This window comes from Leuciscus leuciscus (genome assembly GCF_965113295.1).
Source record: "Leuciscus leuciscus genome assembly, chromosome: 12".
NCBI lineage: Eukaryota > Metazoa > Chordata > Actinopteri > Cypriniformes > Leuciscidae > Leuciscus > Leuciscus leuciscus.
Window position 1 is genome coordinate 34,111,492 of NC_138736.1, and position 15,383 is coordinate 34,126,874.

At 39.3% G+C, this 15,383-nt stretch overlaps 1 long non-coding RNA gene across 1 annotated transcript; it reads right to left on the reverse strand.

Annotated features, from left to right (window-relative positions):
* Positions 1-12,914: 12,914 nt before the first annotated feature.
* LOC309510637 lies at positions 12,915-14,060 on the reverse strand. Its single transcript, XR_014210420.1, has 2 exons — positions 13,690-14,060; positions 12,915-13,655 (listed from the first exon to the last, which is right to left on the reverse strand). It is a non-coding gene; the product is annotated as an uncharacterized lncRNA (long non-coding RNA).
* Positions 14,061-15,383: the final 1,323 nt, after the last annotated feature.

Sequence of the window (15,383 nt, forward strand, 5' to 3'; positions counted from 1 at the left end):
AGTGCCTTTGGTGTCCTCATCAGAATCGCTCAGTCATCATTAACATAATGCAAATTAATGAAATTCTGAGGTTTTATAATAAATGGCCAAACATTTACACACATACAAGTACAATGATACGTCTCTCGAAATGTGTTTTTCTGATTTTATACTATTTTATACAGCCAATATTCTAAAAAAATTAAGTTACCACGAGGTCCTCACAACGTTGTCATAAATGTGAAACTATACACAACGTTTAAAAATATAAACATTGTAGACTACAGGCTATATAATTGAGGATGAGTGTTAGTAAAAACAATAATGATTTTAAATTATAGCTACTGCACCTGATATTTATCCAATTTGATTAAGATCGGAATCAAATAGCTAACTAATCGACATTGTGAAATTTGTGTCCGGAACTTATAAAAAACAGTAGCCACCGTCATTAGCCTACCATTACATGTTGTCACTGAACTTAATGAAATTCTGTTAAAGCTGCAGTCCGTAGCTTTTTTTGGGTAAAAAAATATCCAAAATAATTTTTTTGAGCAAGTACCTAACCAGCCAGTGTTCAACACTATCTGCTTGCCTTAGCTCGATAAAAAATGGTAAGCTTGTAACAATGTTTTTAATTCCAGTGGTACTGGTGAATTTCTGCGGGAAATTCGAGCATGTCTTGCGTCATTACGTCACATCTGTACACATAAAGAAGAGGTCTCGGCTAGTAGAGGCTATATTGCGTGTGAGGATGTTGGTGGTGGAGATTTATAGCCTTTTCTCACAGCACTTGATATTATTAAACTTATCAATTTGATGGCAGACCAGAAAGGTTCAAACGACAATCACCAGAGACAACTGGAGATTCACCCGTTGTAAAACGCGAAAGACTTACGACTTCGGAGAAAAAAAGAGACTGCAACCAACCGGCCCATGCGAAAACAAGGATAAATATCGGAAGGGCATTAAATGTAGTCACGCAATGCTGATGTTGAGAACAAAGTATAATTTGCATGGTTTGACTTGATATGATAAGCGATCGTTATCAGCGCGATTTACTGCAATGCTTTTTTCCCTTAGTTGGTCAGAACAAAAGTGGATGTTACTTACTTGTTCAGACGACATTTTCCGGTGAAAATTCTTATGTTGGTCATACTTCCAAAAAGTAGAATCTGTGATTGCGAATGACTGTATCCACACCACCAGCTCATTGATTGACAGCCTCACATTCTTCTCACAACACTGGATTCATCCACGCTGTGCCATGCCGAGGCACAATGCACGTAAAGTTGATAATTCCGCGGATAACTGCAATTTCAGATTTCGAACAGAGATGGCGACAAAGGGGTTAAAACTGCTGAAGGTAACTTGAAGTTACCAAATATTTTGACAACCACATACACTTATTGTGATGCACTTAAAAAAAAAAAAAAATTTTACAACCACTTCTTACTCCAAGCTTAACTCAAAAGTTGTAGGCCTAATGTAAATGTAGCCTACTAATTTTAAAAACACTATAGCCTAAGTAGGCTAATAGTAGCCTAAAGTAGTGGTCAGTTTTACTTTTCAGTTTTATACAATTTATGTTTGGTAGGCTATGTTTCAGTTAGTAGGGCCTTTAGATTGAATAGTTTCCAATAAAACGAACGTGAGAAGGCTGACACTTTCCCTGTTCAATTAAGAAAAACTACATTCTCTTATAATGTGTCACTAAGCTCACACTGCCCTCTAGTGGTCACAGACACACACACACTGTTCACTGCGAATTCCCTCTGAATTGGTTGTCTCCTTTGCTTTAGCCTACTGGCCTAAAGATCGAGGTCAAAAACGAGATGAATGCTCTGAATAATTTGAGAATGATCCAAAGAGCATCTTGAGCTTCAATGGAAAAAAGAACTTACCGCCTGAACAATACTGATAAATGTCACTTTTATTATTTGAGTTGTGAACTAGAAATAATGCTCAATTTTAAACAGCTCGTATGTACTTTATTAGACAGGTGAGCAAATGTACATAAAACTAATGTTTTATAGCTCAACATGATGAAATGTTAGAATAGGATCAGTGTTGATCTAGCTCACTGCTAGTCTCATACAGACAAACTAACACATTTAATAACATTATAACTTTAACACACTCAAATGCAGTTTAGTGTGATAGTGTAGAGCAAGTGAAACAGTGCTGCGTTAACTTACCTCACAAGTTTCATTCGTCTAATACACGTCTAATACACTGACCTGTGTGAGCACTATGCAGCACTTGCGTTTGGTAGAATTAAATCTCCATTCCTTTATATCCGTGGGACTCGTGTGTGGCGCTGATATCATGATAAAAACATCAGTGTATTCACTCATCCATAAACATTATTAGATCCATCGGCTTGACGACAAGTTCCATAATTCCGCAGGAAATTTTGCGTCATCAACTTACCACTTTGTTATTGTAAGAGGTTAGCGACCCCTAGCGGCGAAAAAAAAATTACATATTGTACCATTAAGTCCAACTCCCCGCCATGTCTAGATTTAAAATTAATCGTGAGGAATCACATGACCATAAACGATTATTTTTATGAAATTAGGCCTACTTCCTTGAAGTGACCATGTTCCCTACCCTAAGGGACTTGTGGAAGGGTCCTTCGTGAAGGAATTCAGTTGTTCACTTTCGTTTGGAATACCCCTATAAATAGCGGCCCCTTCCCGAAGTGCCCTTCAAGGGTGCAACAACGCCGTTTGGAATTCGCCCCTATACGCTCAAGGGCTTTGAGAGACCCTGTACTAGACAAATTTTATTTGCTATAGAAATGTCAATGGCTTCTGCATGTGAAAGCTATGTATTTTATATCAGAAATAAGTGAATGCAAACAGTGTTGTATGATCAGGAGGTGTAGAAGAGAAACCCCTCCTCCTTAAGATTCATCCCTTATTTAACCTGATCATCTACCTCTAGATTCACACATCTGGCACCCATTCTTCAGGTTTACTGCTATTGTTCCAGATTGTGTTTAAAAAAGTGTTTTTACAAACATCAGGTACGTTAACTTAACACTATTAAAAATAAAAATGTATATTAGTTTCTGTCTTTGTCACACACTATAGAAAATGACTCTTCAGTTTGAATACTAGAATGCAGTTTTCCCATATTTAATGTAATACAGTTTTTTTTAAGTTTATTTCTGTGTATGTGTACTTGTATAGTTCTCTTTTTGAGGACTAGTTTGAGTGGAGTGATGACAAAGTGAGTAAAATGAGGAACTTTTGGCTGGTCCTCGCTTTCTGACACACCTTTAAAGGGCTGTTTGAGGGTTAAGTGTTTGTATTAGGGATAAGGTTAGAATTATGTTAAAGGTAGATTTAAGGTAAACTAGTGCAAAATGCCCGTGCAAAATCAGTTTTTGTGTGTTTTTAGTAATTGTTGGTTTGGTGTGTTTGAGTGCTCATTGTTACAATTTGTTGCCCAGTCTATGCTATGGTACGGTTACAGTATTGGCCGCTGTGGCTCCCTCAACTCGTGGCCACGACAAATAGATGTCGTTCTCTCAAAATATGAAGTCGTGGCCACGAGAAAAATATATCGTTCCCTCAACATATGATCTCGAGGCCACGACTTTGTATCGCGTGGCCACGACATAATGATGTCGTTACCTCAACAAAATGATCTCGTGGCCACGACTTAATATGACGTTCCCACAAGATATTATGACGTTCCCACGACTTAATATCACGTTTCCACGAGTTTATATGTTGTGGCCTCGACAAAAATAAGTGAACCGAACATGTCCCCTCCCGGTCACCGTAGAATGCCGGTGTTGTGCAATAATCAATGTCAATATTGTTCTCCATTATTTAAATATTTATAAGCAGGTTTGCACTTTATCAGTAATAACAATGTATTGTATAGATCAGTTGTTTTAACTATTCATTAACATGAATGGTTCAAAGGAGTCATTAGTTCGTGAATTGGACGTGTCATACGGTTGGATTATCCCAGCAGTTAGGACATGGACATCCCACAAGGTTAGTGTCAACAGAGAAAACATTACATCACTGGATAGGTTTTTTCGTTTATTTAGAGAGTAATTTTATGTCAGCTGAATGTGCGGAACGCATTTCAGAGAAGATAAGGCAACGTATTTTAGCACAATTCACACCCAGCGGTAATTCAGGAAAAAAGAATCTCCGAATGCTCCACATGAAACTTTGGTCTTCCGACCTTTTACCATAATGTCGTTTTATTTTGATTAATATGCGTGCGGGAGAGAGAGCAAGACAGCGCTTAATTTGGAGACGGTGAAGTCTTGTTTACACTTTCGCCTGGCTCCGAAGAGAGAGAGTGCGCGCGCGCGACCGGGGCTCTCTCTCTCTCTCCGCTGTCGCAAAACCTCAACTGTGCGCATGCGTCAGTGGAACCAGACGATAGGCTTAAATGTTTCCCGGCTTGACTTTTAAAAGCAGAAGATTGGCTTTCCAGCAGGAGGGGCGGGATATGTGCATACAACCGTCATCTTTGCCGTTACGGGTTTTCCTTATATAGTTGTATTGAGGATTGAGGAAGTGGCATGTCTCTTATATAAATTGTTTCTGGCTGTGCTCACTCAGTGTGCAGTGTGAGAGGGGGAGTGTCCAGCTCTGCTCAGTGTGCAGTGTGAGAGGGGGAGTGGCCAGCTGTGCTCAGTGTGCAGTGTGAGAGGGGGAGTGGCCAGCTGTGCTCAGTGTGCAGCGTGAGAGGGGGAGTGTCCAGCTCTGCTCAGTGTGCAGTGTGAGAGGGGGAGTGGCCAGCTGTGCTCAGTGTGCAGTGTGAGAGGGGGAGTGGCCAGCTGTGCTCAGTGTGCAGTGTGAGAGGGGGAGTGTCCAGCTGTGCTCAATGTGCAGTGTGAGAGGGGGAGTGGCCAGCTGTGCTCAGTGTGCAGTGTGAGAGGGGGAGTGGCCAGCTGTGCTCAGTGTGCAGTGTGAGAGGGGGAGTGTCCAGCTGTGCTCAATGTGCAGTGTGAGAGGGGGAGTGGCCAGCTGTGCTCAGTGTGCAGTGTGAGAGGGGGAGTGTCCAGCTGTGCTCAGTGTGCAGTGTGAGAGGGGGAGTGGCCAGCGGCTAGAGCGGCAAAAGCCAGTGTGTGCTTCTTTTACCGATATATATTAAACAATATCTTTTGCATATCTAATCCAAAAAAAGCCTGTCAAACTTTGCACTGCTCTTACTCATGCCCGTAGCAAGACACCTGTCAAGTTTGAATAACAGACATACTGACTGACAGACAGACAGACTTAGCAGTGGCAAGGTACACAAAGCACCTTGGGTTCACCGGCGTCACAATGAACCCAGAACATCCAAATCTTAAACCTTTTATCCTCTTCTTAATATAAATGAAGTTGCTCTTGTTGCAACAGCTGTGGTCTGTATGTTAATGAAGTTGAGACACCCCATTGTCTGAGAAGGTTCTCTGTGTCCCACACCCATTCCCATTCTACAATTGACTACCATTTGTTCAGGATGTGATCAACCCAAATGGTGAAGAAACAATATAACTTGATTCTTTCATCTCTATGATAATTAAGCCATTTTGGGGATGAGCTCATTCTAAAATATAGTTTGGAGTGGAATCTGGGTCGAGGCAGACTACAATTTCTTACAGAATGTAGAATGTATTTAGAATGTACTGTATGTTAAACTGACATCTTAAAGATGTCTATCAGATGTTAGTAAACAGCAGATGCTTTCCAGATGGAGGGATCTTTAACAGACATCTTGCAGACGTACGTGTGCTATCTGGGTAGGCACTAGTTCGAACTATGACGATATGGCAAAGGGCTGGGGATTGCATTATATCAGTGTTTCCCAACCCTGTTCCTGGAGGCACACCAACACTACACGTTTTCAAACTCTTCCTAATCAAACACACCTGATTAAATTCATCAGCTCATTAGTTTAGGCTCCAAGACCAGAAATAAATAGGTCAGATAAGAGGGACATCCAAAATGTGTGTACTGTTGTGTATCTGCAGGAACAGGGTTGGGAAAAACTATATTATATCAATGAATGTCTTGAAAATTAAATATGAAATATGTATTAGATTACACTACGGAGAATATTCTCTCCCTAGCCTGTGCTTTTCCCCTGAGTAGGCTATCATGTTACCAATAACAGTCGCGCGCACGCACACAGTTCCGCTTAACACAGCCATCTTTCCATAAACAGTATATAAACTGGACACAGTGACCCCATAGGTTTCAACGGAGAAAAGTGAAGCAGATTAGAAGCACTCACTTCCTGATGGCTGAGCGTACTGCGCAGACTCAAACTGAGCTTGATGAAGTAGATGTGACGTGAGCAACCTGTCTGACAGTTGTAAGTCTTCTAGTAGCTGTGCCAAGCGAAATCTGAATCATTCCCTTCCGAATCTTGCAGAGACGGAGAGCGTGAGTAGGAGCTTTCCATGAGGTAGGAGCAGGAGCAACTTTATGACTCTCTATGGGCTTCTCCCTTGACTTTATCGGACTTTATGCCTCCACGTCCCCCCGATTGACTGTGAGCTTCTCCTCCTGTCTATACAGTAATTTCCAGAGAGTCGCGTGGTTATGACGCAATCGTAAGCCTATTTTTACAAAAACTGCTTCTACGGGGCCATAACGTAAGATACAAGGTAATGGAGCCTTTTATACATGGTCGTGTTTATTTAGAAATAAACAATGGACAAATGGAGTCTTTAAACGCCTCAGATGTAAAGTTATTCGCTGTCAAAGTGACGCCAAAATGAATGGGAGTCAATGGAATGCTAACAGCAGGTGATGGCTTGTTAGCCAATGGCGGCCCCCGGGGGTGGTACGCTATCCGAGAGCTCGATTACCCCCCTGTGCTTTGTTTACCTAATTTAAATGCTTGCAAAGCTGGTTTAAATTGCAGTGAATAATGTGTAGGTCCAAAATACTGGACAAACCGCGCTCCTAATGGATATACCGTAATACGGAACTCAACATTGTATTATTTATTTTTTTCACCGCTGGCTTGTTTCTTGTTTCTTGTTCTCCAGTAGCCTACAGTTAGTCACCTTTATGGTTTTAGACCTATCAAACACAATGAAGATGGAAAATCATATGAGATGAGGATAATGATAAATGTAACATTTATTAATGCACGCTGTAAAAAACAAACAAAAAAAACGGAAAATGTAGGATAGCCTAGGCTAGACTACTGGCGATTTTCTCCAAGGTAGGCTATTCAAAATACAGGTAAAACACCTGTGAAAAATAAAAACGGAAAATTCCTTCACTTTAATAAAGTAGCCTACATTGTGCCATTTTGTCAGCACATTTTTAAGGATTCTTTGAGTGCCTAATAATAAATTGCACACTAATGTATTTTTCTCTTCTCAGCTGTAGGATTTTAAACCCTCTTCAACCAGCTGAAAATATGGTTACCTTCACTAAATGGAGATATCCGTACATCACAGGGCTCTTCACTTTTAGCAACTTATTTCTTTTTATGTTCTTCCAAAACGCGGTGATTTATAATTTACTCAAAACATCGGTTTATTCCACCAAAGGAGGTCTGTGCGCTTGTGATAATTGTGTCATGGATCTGAACGATGATGACTGGTTCTTCTTGCGGTTCAACCCCACAGTTCCACCTCTGCTGAACAGGAGAAACAGTGTGTTACAGACAGACGTCTACCAATGGTGGAAGGTACGTGACTTCTTTCTGGGTGTCTGAAAACCAAGGGTGGGGGAGACTGGGGTTGATTTGATCACGGTTAATAAATGGCATAATTGGGTAACATTCATTTACCAAAATAAAATTCCCTTTTCATAAAATGAAATTATTCATCTTCAGGTTGTTTCAAACCTGTGTGAGTTTCTCTCTTCTGTTGAACATAAAAGAAGATTTTGAAGAATTTGTGAAACCAAACAGTTTCTGGTTTGACTTTTTTTATTTTTATATGGTAAACAATAGGGACCACCATGGGGACGGCTTGAGATTTCACAGTGCTCCAGTGTTCTGGTCTGATGGTTTATCATTACTGAATGTTAATAATGTCCTGGTAGGAATGCATGTATTCTCATGACAGGAAGGCCAATTATGGCAACCCATACTCAGAATTTGTCCTCTGCATTTAACCCATCCAAGTAGTGAGTAGGGACACACACACACACACACACACACATGTGCGAACCATGGACGCACACAGTCCTAATTACAGGTTTAGCTGATTTCAGTTTCTGCCTGTAGGTCGGTATAGGCCTAAGATGAACTACAGTGATCAGAGAGATCCAAAGCTGCACGTGGGACAGAGTGATATGCGTCCTTTATTGTGGTGTAAGGCCCCAATACACTTCAAGCAAAATTGAAAAACCAAAATACAAACTGATGTGACGTAATTTCGAAAAAAAATCTGGTCGAAAACGAAGTTGGCTATAGTACTATATATATATATATATATATATATATACATATATATATATATATATATATATATATATATATATATATATATATATATATATATACACTCACCTAAAGGATTATTAGGAATACCTGTTCAATTTCTCATTAATGCAATTATCTAATCAACCAATCACATGGCAGTTGCTTCAATGCTTTTAGGGGTGTGGTTCTGGTCAAGACAATCTCCTGAACTCCAAACTGAATGTCAGAATGGGAAAGAAAGGTGATTTAAGCAATTTTGAGCGTGGCATGGTTGTTGGTGCCAGACGGGCCGGTCTGAGTATTTCACAATCTGCTCAGTTACTGGGATTTTCACGCACAACCATTTCTAGGGTTTACAAAGAATGGTGTAAAAAGGGAAAAACATCCAGTATGTGGTGAAAAGGGAAAAACATCCAGTATGCGGCAGTCCTGTGGGCGAAAATGCCTTGTTGATGCGAGAGGTCAGAGGAGAATGGGCCGACTGATTCAAGCTGATAGAAGAGCAACTTTGACTGAAATAACCACTCGTTACAACCGAGGTATGCAGTAAAGCATTTGTGAAGCCACAACACGCACAACCTTGAGGCGGATGGGCTACAACAGCAGAAGACCCCACCGGGTACCACTCATCTCCACTACAAATAGGAAAAAGAGGCTACAATTTGCACAAGCTCACCAAAATTGGACAGTTGAAGACTGGAAAAATGTTGCCTGGTCTGATGAGTCTCGATTTCTGTTGAGACATTCAGATGGTAGAGTCAGAATTTGGCGTAAACAGAATGAGAACATGGATCCATCATGCCTTGTTACCACTGTGCAGGCTGGTGGTGGTGGTGTAATGGTGTGGGGGATGTTTTCTTGGCACACTTTAGGCCCCTTAGTGCCAATTGGGCATCGTTTAAATGCCACGGCCTACCTGAGCATTGTTTCTGACCATGTCCATCCCTTTATGACCACCATGTACCCATCCTCTGATGGCTACTTCCAGCAGGATAATGCACCATGTCACAAAGCTTGAATAATTTCAAATTGGTTTCTTGAACATGACAATGAGTTCACTGTACTAAAATGGCCCCCACAGTCACCAGATCTCAACCCAATAGAGCATCTTTGGGATGTGGTGGAACGGGAGCTTCGTGCCCTGGATGTGCATCCCACAAATCTCCATCAACTGCAAGATGCTATCCTATCAATATGGGCCAACATTTCTAAAGAATGCTTTCAGCACCTTGTTGAATCAATGCCACGTAGAATTAAGGCAGTTCTGAAGGCGAAAGGGGGTCAAACACAGTATTAGTATGGTGTTCCTAATAATCCTTTAGGTGAGTGTGTATATATTATATAAAAAAAAAAAAAAATATATATATATATATATATATATATATATATATATATATATATATATATACACATACATACACACACACACACACACACACACACACACACACACACACACACATATATATATACTGTAGGGAGAGCGAGGCACAAAGTAACGCTTTTTGATTTTCTCAGTTTGTGTAAATCTACTTATGATTCAGAATATTTATTTTTTCCCACATTAATTTCCCACATGTCTAGTACAATTATGTGTTTTTGTTTTATTAATACAGTATATACTTTTTTTGTAGTGGCAGAATTATAGCCACTACAAGCCAGTCCCAGAATGAGCTTCCTTCAGACAGGCCGTTTCGGTGTCTGTAGCTTTAAATACTAATGAGGAGGAGAAAGGCGGCGCAAGGTGGAGGGTGGGTGTGGCCTTGACCATCTTGCGCAACGGTAACGTGGCGTGCATGTTTCATAGACTGTAAAAAGGGACGTCCCGCGTGACGTCACGCCATTTGGAGCAGCCATCTTGACGGAATAGAAAAATGCTAAACCGCTGGTGATATACAGCTCGTCGCGAAATATTCATCTATTGACCAACCTTTGCGGTGATGATTGAAAAATCCTTCCCCGCTGGCGTCCAAATCAAAGAGTTGCTGACCCATCCGGACTCGTGATACCGATAGCCTGCTAAGCTTTTAACTGTTATTTGCTTTTAATGAAGCTCCGGTATAGCGTGATGGGAAGTGAATAAGGTAGCTGTAAATGTCACCGAACTCAATGTCAGGAAGTTTTTCTACACATTTAATGCCTGTAAAAAGAACTCGTGGTGCTTCATATGGATCTATGATTCCTAATTATTTGATCTTCCTCTTTTATATTTCTTTTTATGATGACCTGACGTGAAGAGTTAGCTGACGGCCGCTGCGCTAATAATAGATAGTGGCCAGTGACCGCGACGCTGAAGTGTGTGAGAACAAATGAATAACATCAGTGCGAACCACGAACATTTATTTATTTGGATTAAATATTTAAATATTACATTTTAATCATTCTGTGTCATTTTTCAATGTCAGTCTTTTCACTATTTACATGTTTATGCCCAAAATGCTATAATATTCAAAGTAGTTGACTGTCGTTCTCCTCTACCCTGTGTACATTATTGATTAAAAAGCCTAACCTTAGCCTATTTAAAATCGTTACAGGCACCTCGCGAGCATTCATTCATTCAACTATTTTAAAAGACTGGAATGAACACCAGCACACACAAGCAATCTTTTTTATAGTCAATTTAATTAAAAAAATGTAACAACAGGTATGAAATGTCAGAAAGAGAAAAAAAACTTAATGGGAAGACGAGCACAGGACTGCTGCAGCTTAGTGGATAAATATATTTAGCCGATTTATTATTAAGATTGCACAGTTGGAAAGAAAATATATTTATAGTAACATTTCAGCAGGCTCAAGATAATTAATAGTATACAGTGACCATTATTCATTATTTTAATCAATTCGCAGCCATAAAACGTGATAATCCGCATTCTCATGTATGTGCGCTTGTGCAATAGTATTCCGTCAAAATGGCTGACACGCGGCTAGGGGTCACGTGACTGGGAGATCCCTATAGCAATGGCACGAAGACACGCAGTCTTTCAAGCATTTCAGTTTGACCCAGAATCTGATCCAGATGAAGAAGCAACGGATGAAGAAGTTGCAACTCAGCGGCTCCAGCAGGACGTTTCCGAATGGTTAGTTTAAAATATTATGTCTGGATACGGTACTTTATTCGGATGGTTTACAGTTATTATCATGTAGCTAACGCTAACCTACTGTTGCCTTTTCATGAGAGATCTGTAACGTCTGTATTTATCTTATTACAATTACATCAAGCTCTGCGATCTTGAAATGCGGATATCACGCGCGCCATTTAACCAACAGGAAAACGGTTATCCAAATAACAAAGACGTGTACAACACTCGCGTTACAGTGTGTGTATTCACACACATAAACTGCATAGCTGCATAGCTAATGTTACAGCCACATTCTACGTGTAAAATCTAGGTAACCATGAACAGTAAAGCAACACACTTATATATCATTAGTTGACTTACTTGTCCGAGGTGTGTAGCTGAGCCAAAGAGAGTGATCCAGACTATAGTTTCAGACGTTCAGCAAGCCCAGCTCTGTATTGACCCTTCGGTGTTCATTTGTACATCCAATTATTGAGCAATTGTTATGCTTCGCTCGCTCAAAAGCCATGATATCTCTCGTGGACAAACTAAAATCGCGCGCGTGCGTTCCTACTTCCTAGCTCATTTTCTCATGGGCGGAAAATATTCTCTGGGCGGGCAAAGCAGAGACAGGTGAGGTGACATTTCCTCCTTATGACGTCATAAGGAGGAGATTCAAGATCAGCGCGTATGAGCCTCCATTTTCTCGAAGGCAAAGAAAGATAGCAAAAGCTCGATTTACACCGATTGAAATTTTTAGAAACTTTGGGACCATATACAGGCTAGGGGAACTCATATTAATGTTAAAAAACCTCAGAAAGTGAAAATTTCATGTCATGGGACCTTTAAACAATTCACAATTCAAGTATAATGGTTCCTATGCCACCAAATGGCATTCTTCAAACTGGCATCCCCTTTATGGAACATGAACACATCCCAACAAGTTAGATCTTTCCTTTTTAACAAAAGAATAACAAGAAAAAAACAGTAATAATTGAATTGACACAAAACTTACACCTGTCAATCAGGTGGACACAAAACTGTCAATCAGGTGGATTGACTATTGTACATTATTAATCTGTGTGAGTGAGTGATTTATTAATATTTGTGAATGAATGTGTGTGCATGTGTATGTGTGAAAAGTGTATTGTTTGCATGTCCATGGTTGTGTTTGACTGTGTGTGTGTGTGTGTGTGTGTGTGTGTGTGTGTGTGTGTGTGTGTGTGTGTGTGTGTGTGTGTGTGTGTGTGTGTGTGTGCGAGAGAGAGAGAGAGAGAGAGAGAGAGAGAGAGAGAGAGAGAGGTGATTTGATTGAGTGTGATTGATTCATTAATATTTGTGAGTGAATGTGTGTGCGTGTGTATGAGTGAAGAGTGTATTGTTTGTTTGCATGTGTGCATGGTTGTGCTTGCAAGTTTGAATTTTTGTTTTGTGTATTTGTGGATGCATGGTTCGGTTCGGTTTTCTTTGTGTGTAGGTGTCTTTTTACAATATTTTAGTTGTATTAACTAGCGATTTCTTTTTACTTACTCTATGCCCTATATACTAGCGTTATAAGCTAAACAGTTTTTAGAGATAAAACTCTTTACATTCGACTATCATGAAAACAAATGCCAGAGAACTGTAGACTGTACCAATGCATTATTAATTATTATTAAATTACAGTTACATTTTTTAATATATTTCTTTTATTGGTAGCATATAACTAGACAGTACAAAGGGATGCATGCAGGTAAGAAAAACTGGAATATGGCATATTTTAACATATTTTAACCCGATTTTCATTTTCATTTTCAAGAAAATATTTTTTCTCTGTGCTTTTGTATGTAAGGGATTATTCAGATCATAAAAAAAAATCATTAATCCAAGGCACTCGAATATTATTAAAAATATATAGAAAGCCTTTATTTCATCATGGCTTTAATATTTTAAAATCAGGTGACAAGTACTTGCACAACTATGCGTTGTGGCTAATGAGCCAATGTCAGGGTGTGAGACCAAAGCCCCTTTCACACAGAGATTCCGGAAAATACACGGATAAAGTGACCCAAGATTTGACCCGGGTTCGTTTGATTTAGGTTCATTCACACTGCCAGTCTGGCAGTGCCAGTGATTTCCCGGAATCAGAGATTGCGTTCACACACAACCCCTAAAGACATGTAATGTCTTAGCAGCGTCTTAAGTTTGCTTATGAGCTGTGATCTCTCTCTCTCTCTCTCTCTCTCTCTCGAGAAACCACGCTTGTGCATTTTTTTTCTTTCTCTGATTCGATTATAAACTTGCGCATTACGTAACGTTTCACAGCTGGCGAACGATCCCGGCTTCAGCGTCATCACTACGACACTGCATTATTACGGCTTTTGTTCACACAGCGCGCGTTCCTGCTACGTCACGTGATTGTTGCGGTGCGTTCAAATACAGATATTGATTTTTAAAAAGACAAGTTATTTCGAGTCATTTACCTGAAGTCCGAGTCAAGTCTCAAGTCATGAATATCAAGTCAAAGTCAAGTCAAGTCTTTTATTAATATTTGTCAAGCAAGTCTCAAGTCCTAAAATTTGCGACTTAAGTCTGACTCGAGTCAAGTCATATGACTCGAGTCCCCCATCTCTGGTACATTGTAACATGTGTGGGGCACATTGTAACATAACATATGACAGCTTAAAATGTTATCTGATCTAATAAAAAATATATACAAAACAAACTAAAATATTTTCAAAAAAAAATACAATTAAAAAACTTTTTCATATAAAATAATGGCAATTTTTAATAATTAAATATAAACTCATTTTTGAGTTTTGACTACGAACACGAAAACACAGCTATACAACATAGTTCAAAACAAATAAATAATTAGTAATTTCTGAACATTGACTCTCAGTCTTTATTCACCTTTTTCTCACGTTTTCTCAATAAAATTAATAAAAGTATAGAATATAATAGCATATTTCTAATAGGGGCACATTGTAACGCAGTGTTACAACATGCCCCGCCTGCACAACTGGGGTTTAAACCCTGCTAGTGTCTTCTGCTAGTTAGCAAAGCATTAAATAACTATCTCAACTGTTAAATAACATCTTGGAGATTAAAATAATATCAGATTTGTCTTATTTTAAATAAACAAAAAATAGAGATGAAAAATTAACTTAAGTAAGAAATTTACTTATGGTTTAATAAATGTCTATGGATATCTTAAAAAAAAAAAAAAAAAAAAATTGGTGGATTTTTTTTTTATATATAGTGTTGATATGGCAACTAGTAAATACACAAAGTTTCGTCATCCAAGCATGTGCGGAAGTATTTAAAACAAGCTTGTTACAACTAGCCCCGCGTTACGTTGTGCCCTGCGCTCCCCTATATATATATAGATAGATAGATAGATGCCTTTATTCATCCCCACAGGGGAAATTCAGATGTCCAGCAACCTACAGTGTGTGCTGTTACCAACAAACATTCTCACTACAAGACACTCATAAAAACACATAAAGAGTCACAAAACAATTAGTAGAAAATAATTGATGCACTTCAATCAGATCCATTATGCAATCTAATGGCAGCCGGAACAAATGACCTCCTGAACCTCTCAGTCCTGCAGCTCATGGAAAGGAATCGGTTACTGCGGCTACTTTGCTGAGCAGCCACAGTGTCATGCAGTGGGTGGCTTCTGTTTCTGAGGATGGATTTCATCATGCTCCTCATTCTTCCCTCCAACAAATCTCCTACAGAGTTCATATATATATATTAGGTGGGCATAGATTAATTTTTTTAATCTAGATTAATCTAGATTAATTTTGAAATTAATCTAGATTAATCTAGATTAAAATGGCTCATTTGAATTCTGCCGAAGGCATTCAGAATATGTGTGCTACCCAAATAATGACTATAAAAGTAAGTCTTTGAGAACAGGTTTCTCAAGCCAGGTGGCGCATT